Raw genomic sequence first — 9,423 nt, forward strand, 5'->3', positions numbered from 1 at the left:
CCAAAAAAAAAAAAAAAACACTTAACATTGGTGGAAAATACTAGTGGAAGGGCAACACCAGATTTAAAAAGTGCCAGAATTGCTGCTCCCTTGATCAGTTCTCCACTTCTTACTCAGACCCTCATTTCTCTCTAGTCTTCAGAATTCAGATCCGTGCTCTTCAGCGAACTCTCAATCTACTTCATCCTTTTCTCTTCTGTTCTGTTGTTCTTCCTTTCTTCCCTTCTCTCTGCCTGCCGCCACGACCCGTCATTCCGCCTACTTACGTGTCCCCTCACTCCGCCGCTGCCTCCCTTCCGCTCACTTGTTCGTATTCCTAACTTATCTCCTTCGCTCTTTCTTTTTCCTGCCTTGCGAGTTGCTTGTGTTCTTACCTTGCTTCTGTAATTTTTCATTATTGTTTCAGACTATCTGTTGCTTAATTGCTTCGATCTTTTTGTTGCTTCTGTAAACTTAAACACTTAATCTGTAATTTTGTAATTTTCTTTTTCTTCTTTTGCTTCTGTTAGTGGCATGATTTGGCATGTTAACTTGTTCTTGTTGTTGCTCTTACGATATGATATTATTGAGACTTGTGATATTTTATCTTATATTTGTATTTGTTTTTGAGATCTGTGCTACATCTTATGAGACCATGAGAGAATGATACTTTGGTTGATGGTGTTGAAGCTTTAATTTTTGTGTATTTTTGGATTTACATGAGACTAAATATTGAATTGAATGCAAACACTCAACCATCCTTCTCCGTCTTTTACGATTGGGGGATTTTGGAATTCTCATTGTCAACAATAAACCAACAATAGTATCATCCATGACTTTCACTTGCCTTATGAATTTTTTATTTATATGTTTTCTTTTCCTTTAAATTTAAGTTGGACTAGCTAAGACTTTAAAAAACTTAATACAGAGGCTCAAGAGGCAAAAAGCACTGCAGAAACAAAAAGGAAAACGATAATCCCTAGCAAGTCGGAAGAAGAAACAGGTTGTGCGGAAAAGTGTGATGAATCGGAAATTAGGAGGAGGAAGGCAGCCCACAGGAACTCCATCGCTGGCTTGGTCCTGTCTTGTCGTTGTTTGCTCTCTTCTTGGTGGTGCCTCTATTGTCCATAATATCTACAAACCCAATCTTGTAAGCTTCATTCTTCACTTTAACAATCTATGTATGTTTTCATTTGTGAATGCTTCATCTTTGTCATAATGCATAAGGACTTTGTTTACTTGCTTGAAACCTATACTAAATAAAAATATCTATCCACATTTTAGACCACGGCTGACTAACCAATTTACTATAACAACAACAAAGCCTTATTCCACTAGATAGGGTTGAGTACGTGGATCAAATGAGCTACTGTGCGCCATCTGCCTATCATATATCATGTTTACAGTCAAATGTGCTAACCATTGATGGAATAACGCTCTTTACAAGATATACATACTATATATATAGATATCCTTTGATTTATTTACTATCCAAAGTACAGGAGGGTGAATTTTAGAGGATCTAGATCTATTTGTTATAGTGTTGTTAAATCTTCCTTTTTTATCCCTATGTAGACATTACCTCCGGTTGATGAAATTGGTGGGACCAAGCAGAAACTAGATGAGAAAGAATGATCATCTCTCTCTGTCGATTCTGTTATATTGGTATGAAGATGACCAAAATTTTTGGGCCCAAAGTTGCTTTCTGTGCCAGTAAGCCTGAGATACAATTGTTCTCTTTATATTGTTTCTTTTTTTTTTATTGTATTAGTTTGATGGAGAAGTTTCATTTATCTTAATCTTGTTTCTAAGGAGCGTGGATTAATGTGTTAAGGATGAGCACTGCTCTGCCCTGACCATAAAGCAAGGAAGTTTACAGGAGCATTACAATGTATTTTAGATATTTTAGAGCCTGATCTATTTTTAAAAAGAAATAAGCATTCTTCTTGTTTTGATATTTTAGAGCCTGATCTATTTTTAAAAAGAAATAAGCATTCTTCTTGTTTTGATTCTTTTGAATTCTTCTCTCTGTATGTATTGAGAATTAGGTTTCTGTGGAGTGTTTCTAATTTTGTATCTCCATCTTTGCCACATATATCTAAATAAAGAAAAAGAAGGATATATAAATAGCATAATACTGTTGCAATTTCATACTTTACATATAGAGTGGATACCCCACATGTAGAGTCTATCCGAAATGGACAATAGGAATCTTTAATTTCGTTCCATGAATTGAGTTCTAACAGAGAATAGCTCCAAATAGGTTACAGCACACCATTTATAGAGACCTTACTCCCTGCAGTGACTATGTAGTCATCATTGCACACGTCATACCTTAAACAACCAGCATGAAGTTGTAGCGGCTCCTAATCGCCTCTCCGAGGAGAACTTGAGAGAACAATAGGATATGATAAGGTATTCTCAGCACCGGTTGTTGGATTCCACAAGATGAAGATGAGAGGTGTGCTTTTTTCATCATGAAGTTTAAAAAATAATATGAAGTCCCTGCATGAACATGGAATCTTAGTCTAGGCATGTTGATAAGGTAGAGGAAGCTGATGATGAGTAATTCATGTGTTTACATCTACCCATTTCCCTCATGGTTATGGGTGATTGTAGCTAGATCAAAATCTGCATGAGACTCGGGTGTTTGAGATAAGAGATTTAGCAGAGAGCATTGCAGGTTCTTATTGTTCTCCAAAATAGTAGCCAAAGACTCTCTGGCACTATTTTGGCCCTTTATATGTTACCACTAACTTTGCATGTGATGGATTTTATGATTGGTTTTATAATGGAGTGGGGATGGTAATCTTACTCGTTTTATAGGGGGTCAAGCATCCTTAATACTATTTTTATATATATTGTTCTTCTTCTAGGTAGTTTCACCATTACCACGATTTGCTGCGGTTTAATTCCATCACTGACTGAGAACAAGAGATTGTGCAAAATGAAGGAATCCCAGAAATGGGGTTCCGCTGCATTGCATATTTTATTTTCAAAACATAAGAACCCATTTTAAGGGTAAATTTCGTAGATAAATAAATTGAGAGAAAAAATTACATAGATGTCTTAAATTAATTGGATTCGAATTAACAGGAGCAGTACTACATCGAAATGAGTAGATTCAATTTCGTAAGAAACATGTCTGAACTCATGCAGTCCATAATAAATCGAAGCAAAATGATTCCATTTATGGGATAAGCTAGACAGTAGTAAATCGATATAATATGTTTGATTTACTATAGAGAGTGCTTCAAATAAATCGAATCTATTTGATTCGAATTACTATCATTAAGTGTTTATTTTTTTGTGGAATTACTATTTAAATAGTGCTTCAAATAAATCATATTGTGGTATACAAAATTAATAAATTAATTTATTTAATTTAAATTAAAAATACAAATATACTCAAATTTTTTCTCTCAATCCATTTATCTATGAAATTTGCTCCAATTTTAAATTAGTAAACTTTAGCATTTAGGTTTATGATTTAAGATTTAGAATTAAAAGCTTATGATTTAGAATCTAAAATTTAAGATAAACAAAATAATTTTTAAAAAGATTAAAATTGGATGAAAAAAATTAGTTATCTAATATTATTTTTTATTATTACTAGATTTTTTTAATTTTATTTAATTTGAAGCAAATTTAAAAAATTTTAAATCCAAAACTTTCTAGCTCTATGAATAATTCTCGGCAGAAACTCACCTGCAGTCGACTTCACATGAAGTTGTTTTTGGATGGATGACACGTGTTATCATTTGATTTAAAAAAAACGGTTTATTTTATACAAATGATTTAATTAAAAAACAATTGATATAGCTATGATGCTAAATTTTACACCGTATTTTATTTTAAAAACAAATTGATGAATTTAAATTGAGAAATTGTAGTTAATTGTTTACTATATAATTTTTTTAACCAAAAATATAATTAAAAATTATTAAAAAAACAAAATTATCTAATATATTAGACCAGCTCAATGTTAATCAGGTTTTTTTCTATTATAAAATATAAAAAAAATTAATTCTAAAAAAAATCTTGTTATTTTTTAGGATTTAATTTTTTTATTGTGTTTTCGTAAAGTTTGCACAAAATTCACCTATCAGATTGACTAAACTTATTTATTTACGTAAAATTTGTTTATGGACTCAGCAAACTTGTTTATGTTTTAATACAATTTAAATCTAATCTCATAATTATATCAATTAGTTTTTTAATTAAATCATTTGTTTAAAATAAATCGATTTTTTTTAAACCAAATGATAACACGTGTCATCTATTCAAAAACAACTTCATGAAAGTCGACTGCGGCGAGTTTCCATCATAATTCTCATTATTAAAGTTGTTGTTGTTGTTGTTAGTAGGATGCTAGCAAATTGGGGTTAATGGATGTTAACTAATTAGTTTCATCTCCAAGTCCAATTGAGAGAGTTATCATGTATACGAAGCAAGTTAAAAAATTTGCAGACAAACTGTTTATTTTCTGCATCTACTTTTTTAGGAAGAACAAACAAATAACTCAATAAAATAAGTATCTTCTAAGAGAAATATGGTAAGCAAATATAAAAATTTATTGACCATAAATATAGAAACTTTGTGTTGATAAACATCAAAATTTTTTAGACAAAATTATATTTACAAAGTTTTTAAGAAAAATATAGGAAGCAAAAATAGAAATTTTATAATAATAGACAAATAACTTATGTGTTATTCAAATTATGTTTTAGCATTATTCAATACGGATTTTTGTGTTTTTTAACTAAAGTTTCTATGTCATAATTAAAAATTTTATACAATTCGTAAATTTTAACTAAAATTTATGTATTTTTTTTACTAACGATAAATTTGAAAGAAATAGAATTAAAAGAGAGGAAGCTTTGAAAAGAATAGGAGAATTTGGAAGTAAGAGATTAAAAAAAAAAATCAACAAAGAGTGAAGAATTAGGGAAAAAATGACAAGAGAAGAAAAGCATCAGAGAAAATGATGCGGAAAAAGAGAAAAGAAAAATGACCCTTGATTTTATAGTGTCCCCAAAAAAAACTAATTATCCTCCTCAATTTAATTTCAAATTTTAATAAAATTTGAAATTCAAAGTCAAATAAAACGGGACAGAATCTACTCAAAATAGAAAGAATCAGAGATATGCAACAAACAAGGCACCTATAAACGAGATACATGTATTTTTTTTAAAAAAAAAATTTGAAAATAATAAAAAATTATCAATAATCCAAATTTTTAGTATGTAATTAGTACATAAAAAAGTTTATAGACGAGATTAAAATGGATATGTATGATCAATTAGTACTAAAAAAGGTTAATGGAATAGTGGGAAGAGAATTGAGAGGGTTATCTTTCATTATCTCCCATTATCCACGTGAGAGATAACCGTTTCAATTCTCTCCCCATTATCCATCAATCTTTCCTAACAATTAGCAAACGGTTATTTTTATTTTAGCAAATAAATAATGGACATAAAATGTACATTTTTTCGGATATATATACCCCTTCTTTTTTACGTATTCTTTTTTTTGTGACTAAATAGAAAAGACAGAAAAAAAAAGAGACAAAACCAAATTAATTGGCTAGGGTCATATCTAAATCTATTAGATATTGAAGCTCACTCCATGGTTGGCTCCAATTCGAGTGAATGTTCGCGACAGAAGCAGCTGCTTTAGCCATACAATCTGCAACCTTTTTGAGAAAATTAAATTAACTATATGCGGGTGTCCAGTAGGTTTACCAAATGGAGAGCCGGTGATAGCGTGCAAGCAAGGAATAGTGATACTTGAAGGATGACTTGAATTGAAAAATGTTCTTTATGTATCTCAACTAAAATGAAACAACAGATGAAGAACACTGTCTAGTACAATTCACTGATAAATTTTGTGTCATACAGGACCATACTTCGAGGACGCTGATTGGAGTGGGTGAGCAGAAGGATGGACTTTATTGGTATCGTGAGGCACACAAGATTCAAGATTGTCATGCCAGAACAGAGAATCAACTAGTGCTTTAGCATAAGAGACTAGGGCATCCATTATTTAAAATTATGCAAATGCTCTGTAATGTAAGTGAGAAATATACAAGCAATGAGATTTGTGAAATTTGTGAAAAATCCAAACAAACAAGAGATAAGTTTTCTTTAAGTGATTATCAAGCTTTCAATATTTTTTATTTAATTCATCGTGACTTGTCTGCCCTATAGAACTCCCTCCTTGTGTGGTACTTCATATTTCTTAACTATTGTGGATGATTGTTCACGAGCGGTTTGGATATATTTGTTAAAAGAAAAGGCGGATGTATCAATTACATTGAAAAAAATTTTCACTTTGGTTGAACGCTAATATAACAAGTACGTTAAAATGGTTCGATCTGATAATGGAACGGAATTCATGTGTTTAAAACAATACTTCCTACAACAAGGCATTATTCACCAATCGTCATATGTCAATACACCACAACAAAATGGACGAGTGGAGTGCAAACATCGACATATTCTTAATGTTGCTAGATCATTACGTTTTTAAGGCAATCTTCCTATTCAGTTTTGGAGAGAATGTGTCTTAACTACTGGCTATTTAATTAATCGTACGCCATCCTCAATACTAAAGGGCAGGACTCCGTATGAGGTTTTTCATGGAACAATTCCATGTTATGAGCACTTGCGGGTTTTTAGCTTTTTGTGTTATACTTAAAATCAGAATAGGCAATGGGACAAATTTGCCAGCCGTAGTCGAAAATGTGTGTTTATCGGGTATCCTTTTGGGAAAAAAGGATGAAAACTATTTGACTTGGAAAAAGAATTTTTCTTTGTCTATCGTGACATCCATTTTGTTGAAGATATATATGTTCCCATTTAAAATGGATCAAGCTTTGGAACCAAGGAATGAAGATATTGGATCTCTTGTGACAGAAACAATTGTTGAAGAAGACACACACAACGGGCCAAGTTCAACACCCACACTTGGGCCCAGTACTCCACACTTAAATGACTGTGCTGGAGATTCCCTCATTGAAGCACCTATTGACAAACAAGGGGGACATGAGCTTAATGAAGAGATTAAAGAGTACATCGTTGACGATACATCGGAACCAAGTGCAGCAAAAACAACGCCAACTTCTGATCTGCCACTGGTCACGATGGATGTTCCACTTAGTCGGGGTCACCGCATGAAGACACCCTCAGTTAGGTTGCGCAATTTTATCTCTACTGTCAGGATACCAATCAGCCCTACCGACCAACCTCCCTTTCCATCAAAATCCTCAGGTGTGTCCTATCTTATACAAAATTTTGTGAATTATAATTCATTTTCAAACAACACCGTAGTTTTCTTGCCTCTCTCTAAACAGAATAGGAGCCTCTATTTTTCTCTCAAGCAGTTAGAGATGAGCGTTGGCGTGAAGCGATGTCCCAAGAAATTCGTGCACTTCAACTCAATGACACTTGGAAGCTCACAACCCTTACCCCAGGAAAGAAAGCACATGGGTGTAAGTGGGTTTATAAAATTAAATACAATTTTGATGGAACAATAGAGAGGTTCAAAGAAAGACGGGTAATTTTGGGAAATAATCAAGTGAAAGGCTTGGATTACAATGAAACGTTTTCCCTAGTGGTAAAGATGGTAACAATTCGCACAATACTCGCAGTGGTAGTAGCCCAGGATTGGGAACTCCACCAGATGGATGTCCACAATGCATTTTTTTATGGAGAACTTGATGAAGATGTTTACATAAAGCTTCTCCCTGGTTTTCAAGTGCCTCAACAAGGACTGGTCTGTAAACTTCAGAAATCTCTCTACAGACTACGGCAGGCTCTATGCTGCTGGTTTGCAAAATTTTCATCTGTCCTCCTTCGATATGGTTTTAAGCAATCCCTAAAGAACCATTCCTTGTTTAGCCTTAGACACAATAGCATGCAATTGTTATTCTTGGTATATGTTGATGACCTTGTAATTGCAGAAAATAATGGTGCTGCAATTCAACGTTTCAAAGAGTATTTACACACATGTTTTCACATGAAAGATTTAGGCCGATTGAAATACTTCTTGGGAGTTGAGGTTGCCAAATCTCCGACTGAAATCTTTCTTTGCCAAAGAAAATATGCTTTGGACATAATCACCGAAACAAGACTTCTAGGTGCTAAGCCTGTAGCAACATCGTGCGAAGAGAATCATCGATTGGGGTCAGCGACAGGTTCTCTTTTATCCGATCCTAGCATATATCGTCGGCTTGTTGGAACTTAGAAGACTGATTTATTTATGTTTTACTCGGCCTAATCTAGCCTAGAGTGTTCACATGTTATCCCGGTTCATACAAAATTCACGCATCGAACACTGGCAAGCTGCTTTACATGTTGTACGCTATTTAAAGGGATACCCTTGCCAAGGAATTCTTCTCCCACGAGAGAACAATTTGTAGCTCTATAGATGGTGTGACTCCGATTGGGCTAGTTGTCCACTCACTTGCAAGTTGGGTGGTTCATCCAACTTGGTCACTCACCAATATCTTGGAAAATTCAGAAACAACAGATAGTGTCTGCCTCCTTTACTGAAGCTGAATATCGTTCAATGGCTTAGACAACAAAAGAATTGAAGTGGATTAAAGATATACTCTCCTCTCTATACGTGCATCATCATGTCCCCATTTGTCTCTATTGCGACAGTCAAGCAGCTCTTCACATTGCTAATAATCCAGTTTTTCATGAACGCACGAAACACATTGAAGTAAACTGTCATCTTGTTCGAGATGAGATCGTGCACCAACGCCTCCTTCCATCTTATGTTTCCGCTCACACTCAGTTGGCCGACCTTTTTACTAAAGCTCTTGGTGCCAAAAAATTTGAGGCAATATTGGTCAAGTTGGGCATTGAAGATTTGCATGCTCCAACTTGAGCGGGGTATTAATGGAAATATTATATCAATAATATTTCTATAATTAAGTATAGATACAATACTTAAGGAGGGTTGAGTACTCCTGTGTATATTTCTTTCTAGGATAGGAAATTATGCATTCTAATTTATTAGGATCGTTTAAGATAGGAAAGATTTGATATAATTTTATATTAAAAGATGTATATATACGTGTTCATAACTAATGAAAAAGCAAGTTGAAATAACTTATTTTCTACAATTAATCTAATTAAAAAGGACGTAAAAAAATTAAAAAGATGAAAAGAACGGTGAAGATGTTAACACAAGATGTAAGCTAAATAAAATTGAACTAAAAAGAAAACTCAAATTTTATGGGAAAATTGGATAAATCAAAAGAAATACAGAAAAAGTCTTAACCCTGACCTTAAGACTATATTTTGTTATGAAAATAAAATAACACAACACAAGACATTGAAAATAAAATATATAAATTAGAAACACAATAATTATTATTCTTATATTTTATTTGGTGATAATAATTTAAATATCAAAAACAATAAATTATTAAAC

At 33.0% G+C, this 9,423-nt stretch overlaps 1 long non-coding RNA gene across 4 annotated transcripts in view; it reads left to right on the top strand.

The window, feature by feature from the left end:
• The window catches only part of LOC107604864, a 4,247-nt gene extending 2,165 nt beyond the window's left edge, over positions 1 to 2,082 (top strand). The window contains exons 1-4 of one of the 4 annotated variants that reach the window (XR_002349286.1): positions 27 to 306; positions 908 to 1,129; positions 1,555 to 1,692; positions 1,792 to 2,082. This is a non-coding gene — a long non-coding RNA (uncharacterized LOC107604864). Of the gene's footprint in view, positions 1 to 26; positions 307 to 907; positions 1,130 to 1,554 lie in introns of those variants that run through there. The other 3 variants (XR_002349285.1, XR_001612410.2, XR_001612409.2) reach the window with 3 other exon arrangements.

This window comes from Arachis ipaensis, chromosome B06 (assembly GCF_000816755.2).
Source record: "Arachis ipaensis cultivar K30076 chromosome B06, Araip1.1, whole genome shotgun sequence".
NCBI lineage: Eukaryota > Viridiplantae > Streptophyta > Magnoliopsida > Fabales > Fabaceae > Arachis > Arachis ipaensis.